The sequence below is a fragment of the Chaetura pelagica genome, unplaced genomic scaffold (genome assembly GCF_000747805.2).
Source record: "Chaetura pelagica isolate M959 unplaced genomic scaffold, ChaPel_1.0 scaffold358, whole genome shotgun sequence".
Lineage (NCBI taxonomy): Eukaryota > Metazoa > Chordata > Aves > Apodiformes > Apodidae > Chaetura > Chaetura pelagica.
Genome location: NW_009954233.1, coordinates 464992 through 473198, shown reverse-complemented (window position 1 = coordinate 473198; position 8207 = coordinate 464992).

The following is an 8207-nucleotide window of genomic DNA, read 5'->3' as shown; positions in this document are numbered from 1 at the left end:
GTAGGTCGCACGTGGCTGGGGCGGAGGGGATGGGCCCGGGGGAGGCAAGAGCTGCTGGGCTGGGCGGGATCCCAGCGGGAGACCTGGGCTGGGCTGCTCCGGGCTGTGCCCTTTTCCAGCCCCAGACGGACCGGGATGGTTCCAGCGGCACAAACAGGACATTCCCTGGACACCAGAGGTGCTGGTTCCTGCCCCAGTCATGGTGAGTGATGAGGAGCAAGAGGAGAAGCACCGAGAGCTGGAGGCACCTGAATTGGGTCCCCCCTTGGCTGCTGCTGCTGCCGGGGTTTGTCCACAGGTACCTCTGGTTCTCAGCCCCAGGTTCTGCAGCTCCTCTGAGGAACGGGTTCGGTTTCTTTCTTCCCAACCCTGGGAGCTGCTTCCTGCGGGGCTGGGGGTGTCACTGCTGGGGTGTCAGTGCTGGGGGTGTCACTGCTGGTTCCAGCAGGGCTGGGGGTGTCAGTGCTGGGGTGTCAGTGCTGGTTCCAGCAGGGCTGGGGGTGTCATTGCTGGGGTGTCAGTGCTGGTTCCAGCAGGGCTGGGGGTGTCAGTGCTGGGGTGTCAGTGCTGGTTCCCGCAGGGCTGGGGGTGTCATTGCTGGGGTGTCAGTGCTGGTTCCAGCAGGGCTGGGGGTGTCAGTGCTGGGGTGTCAGTGCTGGTTCCCGCAGGGCTGGGGGTGTCATTGCTGGGGTGTCAGTGCTGGTTCCAGCAGGGCTGGGGGTGTCAGTGCTGGGGTGTCAGTGCTGGTTCCCGCAGGGCTGGGGGTGTCATTGCTGGGGTGTCAGTGCTGGTTCCAGCAGGGCTGGGGGTGTCAGTGCTGGGGTGTCAGTGCTGGTTCCCGCAGGGCTGGGGGTGTCATTGCTGGGGTGTCAGTGCTGGTTCCAGCAGGGCTGGGGGTGTCAGTGCTGGGGTGTCAGTGCTGGTTCCCGCAGGGCTGGGGGTGTCATTGCTGGGGTGTCAGTGCTGGTTCCAGCAGGGCTGGGGGTGTCAGTGCTGGGGTGTCAGTGCTGGTTCCCGCAGGGCTGGGGGTGTCATTGCTGGGGTGTCAGTGCTGGTTCCAGCAGGGCTGGGGGTGTCAGTGCTGGGGTGTCAGTGCTGGTTCCCGCAGGGCTGGGGGTGTCATTGCTGGGGTGTCAGTGCTGGTTCCAGCAGGGCTGGGGGTGTCAGTGCTGGGGTGTCAGTGCTGGTTCCCGCAGGGCTGGGGGTGTCATTGCTGGGGTGTCAGTGCTGGTTCCAGCAGGGCTGGGGGTGTCAGTGCTGGGGTGTCAGTGCTGGTTCCCGCAGGGCTGGGGGTGTCATTGCTGGGGTGTCAGTGCTGGTTCCAGCAGGGCTGGGGGTGTCAGTGCTGGGGTGTCAGTGCTGGTTCCCGCAGGGCTGGGGGTGTCATTGCTGGGCAGTTGATGGGCTGGTGTGTGTCAGCAGCTGGTGACCAGCCCCCTGCACGTGCTGCTACCTGTGGGTTCCAGGTAAGATTCCATGTTCCAGGTGTGACTTTGCATGGCAGCTGCTGGGTTTCTGCCTGGATTTTGACCCCCTTCTCTCTTCCCCCGCCAGGAAATGGATCGTTTTGATTGCTCCCCTCCCTCTCCAGGCCCTGCCCACCGTGTGCTGGGCTGCCCACAGTCTCTCAGCCTCCTGGTTTGTGCCAGGAGCCCACGAGTGAGGGTGAGTGGGGCTGTGGGGGTGGCCATGGTGACCTGGCTGGGGCTCCTGGGGACCTGGGGCTCCTGCAGATCCCAGGGTGACACCTCGAGGGACCCCAGGGATGGCTCCAGGCAGGGATGTGCTGCCTCTGCCCCTGCCCGGGCTGTGCAGAACGTGCCCTGCCCCGAGGTTGGCTTTGGTGGGTCTGAGCTGTGTGAAAGCCCATGGGCTTGGCTGGGCTGTGCCCCTCGGTTCTGCCCCGCAGGGTGACCAGGGGCTGGGGCTGGCACGGGCAGTGCTTGTGCAGAAAGGAAACAAACCCAAGGACAGCCCGGGCCTGGGCACGAGGGCTCTGCCTTGTGGAAGCCCCGAGCTGTTCTTGAGGGACACAGGGCACCCCGGGACACGGGAGGTGCGTGGGGAAGCAGGGCCACCCAGGGCTTTGCCCCTCATCCTCCTGTGGGTTTCCAGCCAGGTCACCTGCCCTTCTGGGGAGAAATGGGACATCCCAGGTGTCCTGTCCCCATTCCTGTCCCTGGTGCAGGGCTGGGTGCTGACTGTCCCACCTCTCTCCCTCTGCAGGACAGACGGACGGACAGACAGACAGAAGGACGGAGGAGCCCCAGCCCTGCCAGGAGCCACGTGGGGTGTGGAGCCCTGGGCAGACCCTCGGCTGCCTGTGCCAAGGAGACCCCCGGGGATGAGAGCCCTTCTGTGAGAGGTGAGGGGCTGGGGGTCCTGCTGAGGAGGGGCTGGGAGCTGGGGAGGGCTGACAGCAGCCAGGGAGGCTTGTCCTGCCTGGCACCCCAGCTATTTATGTAGCTATTTATTGGTGTTACCTACAGCTACTGACAGCTACACAGTGGTTTGCTGCTGTTTGTCAGAGCACTAATTAACTTTGATGTGAATAAATCTCGTCCTGAATGACTGCCCTGCCTGCTTGGTGAGCACCCGGGACAGTCGCTTGGTGGGGTCCCTGGTTCTTTTGGGTCCAGCTCAGTTTGGGCTCTTGTTTTTGGGTTGTTCTGTTTGTCAGTTCAGCTTCTGCTTCTTCCAGGTCCTGCCCCTGAAGGCTCCAGTTCGTTTTGGGGGGGGGGGAGGATGTTGCTGTGATGTGAGGGATGTTGCTGTGATGTGGAGGATGTTGCTGTGATGGGGGGGACACACCTGCCCCCCCTCTCTCCCACAGTTTGGGGTGCCCTGGCCTGTTCCCAGGGCCATTTGCAGCAAAGCAGACTTGAAATAAAGTGTTAAAAAAAGTCCTGTTTGGGCAATTCAACAGGATCAGCTCAGCCCTCTGCTCAGTTACACCCTGTCCTCTCTTTCTACATGGTTAGAGAGTCAGGGGAAAAGGTGTGAGCCAAAAGTAACCCCCAGAAATAAAAGGTAGGATTCATTCCTTTATCAACTTACCCAGTGGCTGGCACAATGTTCTTGAAAAATATCAGCTGCTGACCCATTTCAGAGACTGATAAAGTACCCTTTGGGATCTTCCAAGTCCCCTTCCCCCTTCAAGAGCTTGGCATCATTGCATTTAATCCATCTGCTGTACTGTCACCCCAGGATTTATTTTGGAAATTCTACATGCATATGTACATGTACCTACACACACCTTTTATGTTACCTATACAGATTTTTCCAGTGGGACTCTACTTTGTAACCTCAGCTCAAGGAAGTTGGCTCTGCTAAAATAATGAAGTTGAATTCAGGTGACCTAGGGCAAACCCTTCTGCACACACTTGTTCTCTGTAGTTTAAATGAGAATCTTCTCAAGGCAATAAGAAATATCCCTGGACCTGAATTCCTTAGAAAATAAATTGCAGTTGGGTATCTTAATGAACTTTGGAAACAAAACCTTCATAGAAACTTAAAAGCATCAGCTACAATTAAAGCACCACTTTGTTTTGATAGGATCTGTTTCAAGCACTGGGCCAAATCAAAACAGGGGCCACCAACCTTCCATTTCTAACAAGCAATTAACTCTAACAAGCTTTTTAAAAACGTAGTCCTTACTAAACTGGGGGGAAGGGGAATTCCAGTAGGTGAATCTGGCCAGTTTTGGGTTTTTTGAGCATTTTTGAGTTGTGAATTCCATTGAAATAATGGCAATAATTTTCCCATCCAACCACTGTGCCTCAAAACAGAGAACTTCACAGTTGATTTGTAAGGAGAATCAAAAACCTCCACATGTCAGGATTTAGGTAAAAAATCCAAGCAGAGGGTGAACAACAGCAGAGACTGTTTTTTAGAAACACAGCTGGTTTTCCGCTACCCGGCAGAAATTCCCCCTTGTGGTTCAGCTTGGGTTTTGCTCTCGGGTTTTGCTCTCAGGCTTCTGAGGTCTAGAAGCTCCACTGCTGCTGGTCTGCAGAGGAGGTCACTGAAGGTGAACTCTGCATGAACACAATACTGTTGTTACATCTCTCCTCTTCACTGCCATTTACTGCTGAAAGCTCTTAAACGTGTAGAATTGCAACACACTCTCTGCTGTCTCATGAAGCATCAAAATAAACACGGGCTTATTTTAACACCTTTCTTCAGGCAGTTGCTGATGGTTATCTTGCCACATGCTGTGTTTGGGTGAACTGTGCTTTAAAAAATCCTCAGAGGCTGATTGTGCCAAATACAAAGGCTGTGGCTGCCTGCAAGGTGTAAAGCAAGTCTGGAAGCACTAACAGCCTGAAACAGCTGTGCAGGAAAAAGAAAACATGGTTTAACTTTGGAGCAGAGTAAGCAGCAAAACTTCCTCCAATCTCATTTTTCTAGCTGTGTTTTGTCAGCAAACTGCCTAAACCCTGGGTTATTTCCCAACAAATGCACTCAAAGGGTAGTGTGACATTCTGTGCTTGATGCCACTTTCATGCTGGTAAGTGCCAGCCACAGATTCCACTGTTCCAGGAGGAAGGACTGAAGATTTAAAGACAAGTTTCAGGCCTGCCCTGATACCTGGTATTGTCATGAAAAGAGATGACAACCCTTAAAAGAGATTTCAGCAGCAATTTTGAAACTGAAGGTAGAAGTGGCAACCTGGCAAGTCCATGGCAATGGATTACTCTGGCCAGCATAGATCAAAGAATGTGAAGACTGAAGAAAAAGGGCTTGCAGTTCTGCTCCTGCACCACAGCCCAGCTTCTCAGCACTCAGCTGGTGATGCAGGTGTGTGGGCCAAGTTACAGGACCAGCTTCTGCACGGTCACTTATGGTCACTTCCACTCCAGCTTGGATATTTCTGCCCACAGAAAATCCCCAGAAACAGTAATCTTTTCTGGGAGCTACTTTGCTGTCTGTTTTTGTTGCATGTGTCTGTTTTCTGAGCTCACCTTGGCTGCTGCTAATCTTGGGCAGTTAGGGAGGAAGGCTAAAGGACCTGTTTTCAATAGTCTGCTGTAGAAACCTCCTACATTTTAACAGGCTATCAGAGAATGGACTTCTATTTTTTACTATCACAGCTGTAATAAAAAGTCATTTCCACACCTTCCCACGCTCTCCCTGGGTGGGCATTATTTTATGCTGCCTGCAGGAGAGTTTGGAGCACATCTTCTATGTGCTGGTGACCTTACGACCTACAAAACACTGAAGCAGGTACAGAAAAGATGAATTCTTGCTTTTTCATCTCCCAATTGCCAAATGTAATCAGGATCTCATTAAGGCGTTCAGCACCTCTATTTAAATCTACACTGTGTGTGGGAATAGAAGAGGAAACTAAGCCCGGGTTGTCTGCATGTCCCTGCCTGAGGTTGGGTGCAGTGTCAGCACAGGCTCCTGCAGCAGCAGCTCTGCAGGCTGGCAGCAGGTGGTGTCACCTCACAGCAAGAGACCTGCTGGAAATGGATGGCAGCAACCTATCAAAACTGGGAGAAGCAGCCATTCAGCAAGCTCCACCGCGCTCCTAGATCCAGGCTCCAGGTTCTCTCCTAAGAGAGCTGCTTCCAAGAACATGTGCCCGTCCTTGATCATAGGAAGCAAGAGCTCATCATGCCTGTCACACTTCAGGTGAGTAAAGGAATCAGCAGTGTTATGATTCCCAAAGACATAAAAACAAAGCAACTAGAAACCAGGGCAGGAGAAGCTTATCTTGCCACTACCTCGACAAAAAAATCTGCTCAAGGAATTTCTGTCACCTCAAGCAAAACTTCGTTTTAAAATGAGAACTAGCTACACTCTTAAATTTACTTCTACAACAAGAGGAAACAAACCCAGGGCAGTCCAGCTCCCCTCTGCCTTTGCTATTTCCTTAACCCTTATTTGGAGGAACAGCTTGTTGCTCCAAGGAGCTTTGTCAGGAAGCCAGGGAGTTATTTTCTGCCTCTCCAGCTCGTCCACAATGACCTGCAGAAGGCATCACTCTGCTCAGATTTGTACCCAGTAACCTGCTTTGGTAGTGCTGACTCTGCTGGTGAGTTCCCAGTATGGATTGAGTCACTCAGGGCTTTTCTGTACCCTCACCCAGCAGCTGTGGCAGGGGCAGAGCCCTGGGGAAGCCTGAGGGCAGCCAGGCATCTCCCCAGTTTTGCCTGGTTCCCAGGGTTTGGCAGCAGAACTGGGTTACTCAGAGCCCCCCACAACACTCAAGAAAATATTCTCAGCAGGAGCATGGAAAGACTTGCTGGTGCAGGTACCTGTTTCAAAATACTTAACTGCTCTGGTGCCAGAAACTGTCATTGGAGGGAAGGCTTCATGGCCATAGGTCCCAGTGTAGAGCTTAATCCACACCCTCCTATTTTAGCATGTGCCTTGCTCAGTGATGGCCTTTCAATTAAATAATGGACTCTTTGCAAGTGCTTTCTTAATTAAAGCTGTCTTTACTAAGTTCCCTACAGACCAGCTTTGTAAAACAGTTGTCTTCTTTGGTACTAAGGGCTGCTGGATTTAACTCAGTACAAGACCAACATCTGGATTGAGTTATCACTTAAGCCAAACCACTGTGCAGATTCTGCCTGTAGAAACATCAAGAAGTGCAGAGAATCACAGGTGTTGGAAGGGACCTCAAGATCATCAAGTCCAACCCCCCTGCTGCAGCAGAAACACCCAGGAACATGTCCAGATGGGTCTTGAAAGTCTCCAGAGAAGGAGGCTCCACCACCTCTCTGGGCAGCCTGTCCCAGGGCTCTGTCACCCTCACAGAAAAGAAATTTCTCCTCATGTTGAGGTGGAACTTCCTGTGCTGTCACTTGGGGCTGTTTCCCCTTGTCCTGTCACAGGCACCACTGAACAGACACTGGCCCATTCCTGACACCCACCCTGCAGATATTTGTAGACATTAATAAGGTTTTATGTGTTTTGCAACCCACAACTATTGTGTGAGCTTCAGAATCAGTGCAAATGTTTTTTTCTAAATATCAAAACCAAACTTTACATAGATAAGTGGTCATTTTCCCCAGATTTTCCTTCAGCAAGTCATCTGTTTATACCTCCTGCTATGGAAAATATAGGCTATCAATAAACAGAACAACCCATCAGCACATATCTGACTTCTCTGATTCTCAGATGACTCACCAAACTCATGCATACAGCTCTAAAAAGGAAATAAACCAAGGGACCAACTGAAAAGAAAATTTATTGCATCCAACAAAACTGTAAATTAAAAGCTTTCTACATATAGCCAGTAATGGGATAGCAAAGCTCTCTAAAGTGATTACAGACTACTGGTGGATTTAGCAGCCCAAAGAAAAAAAAGTGATTACAATTTACAGAGCAATCAAATCCCCACTTACAGCTGCACTTAAGCTGAAAGTGTGTTTCAAGTATGTTTGTAGCACAGTGGTACCTTACACTTCACAGCAAGCAGGGATCTGGTTCTCAAGCCTTTTATTGAAGCCCTTTTGCTGGTCCTCACTGCCAGCAATGGGGCTAGGCTGGAGCTCAGCAAGGAGCAGCAAAAGCAGGACACCTGTGAGAAGACAAGCCAGGATCTCCAGGTAAGTGTCAGCAGGCAGGGCTGTGCCCTCAGCAACATGGGGCACAGTCCCACACTTCATAAATAAAGCAGGCACAACAGGTCTAATGAAATCTAAACTTTAAAAGACTTCCCCACAGCAATAAAACAACCTTGGATACCTCCAAAGCAGCAAGACACAGACTAGAACACACAAAAGAGAAACAGCAAAGCAACAAAATGGAACCACAAGCCTGAGCTTGAGCTTAAATAAGGCTGCTGGGCCAATGGGCAGAGGGTGTGTGGGGTGGCAACAGGTGGAGCTGGTCAGGGCAACTGGGGCCAGCTGGTGCCCTCAGAGCTCTGACAGCTTTCCTGTCAGCTGTCCAGTGCAAATTCTTCTTATACTGAGTAAAAATGGAAGTACAGAGGTGTGAGTTTGAACCCAGCCACCTGACCTGTATGAATGCCTCCTTGTACCTGCAGCCCCCCTGATCCAAACAGTATCTTGCCCACGGCTGGTGTGCCATGCTCTGTGTTGCCTGTGGAAAGGCAGCCCCCAAAGGCAGCAGATGTGCTGCCTAGGCCACATAATTTAGTTGTAATTCAGGAAAGAAACAACAGGGCTACTGACTGGATTATAGTCCAGACAACTGGAAGATTTGCCTCGGTGGGACCCAGTGACACT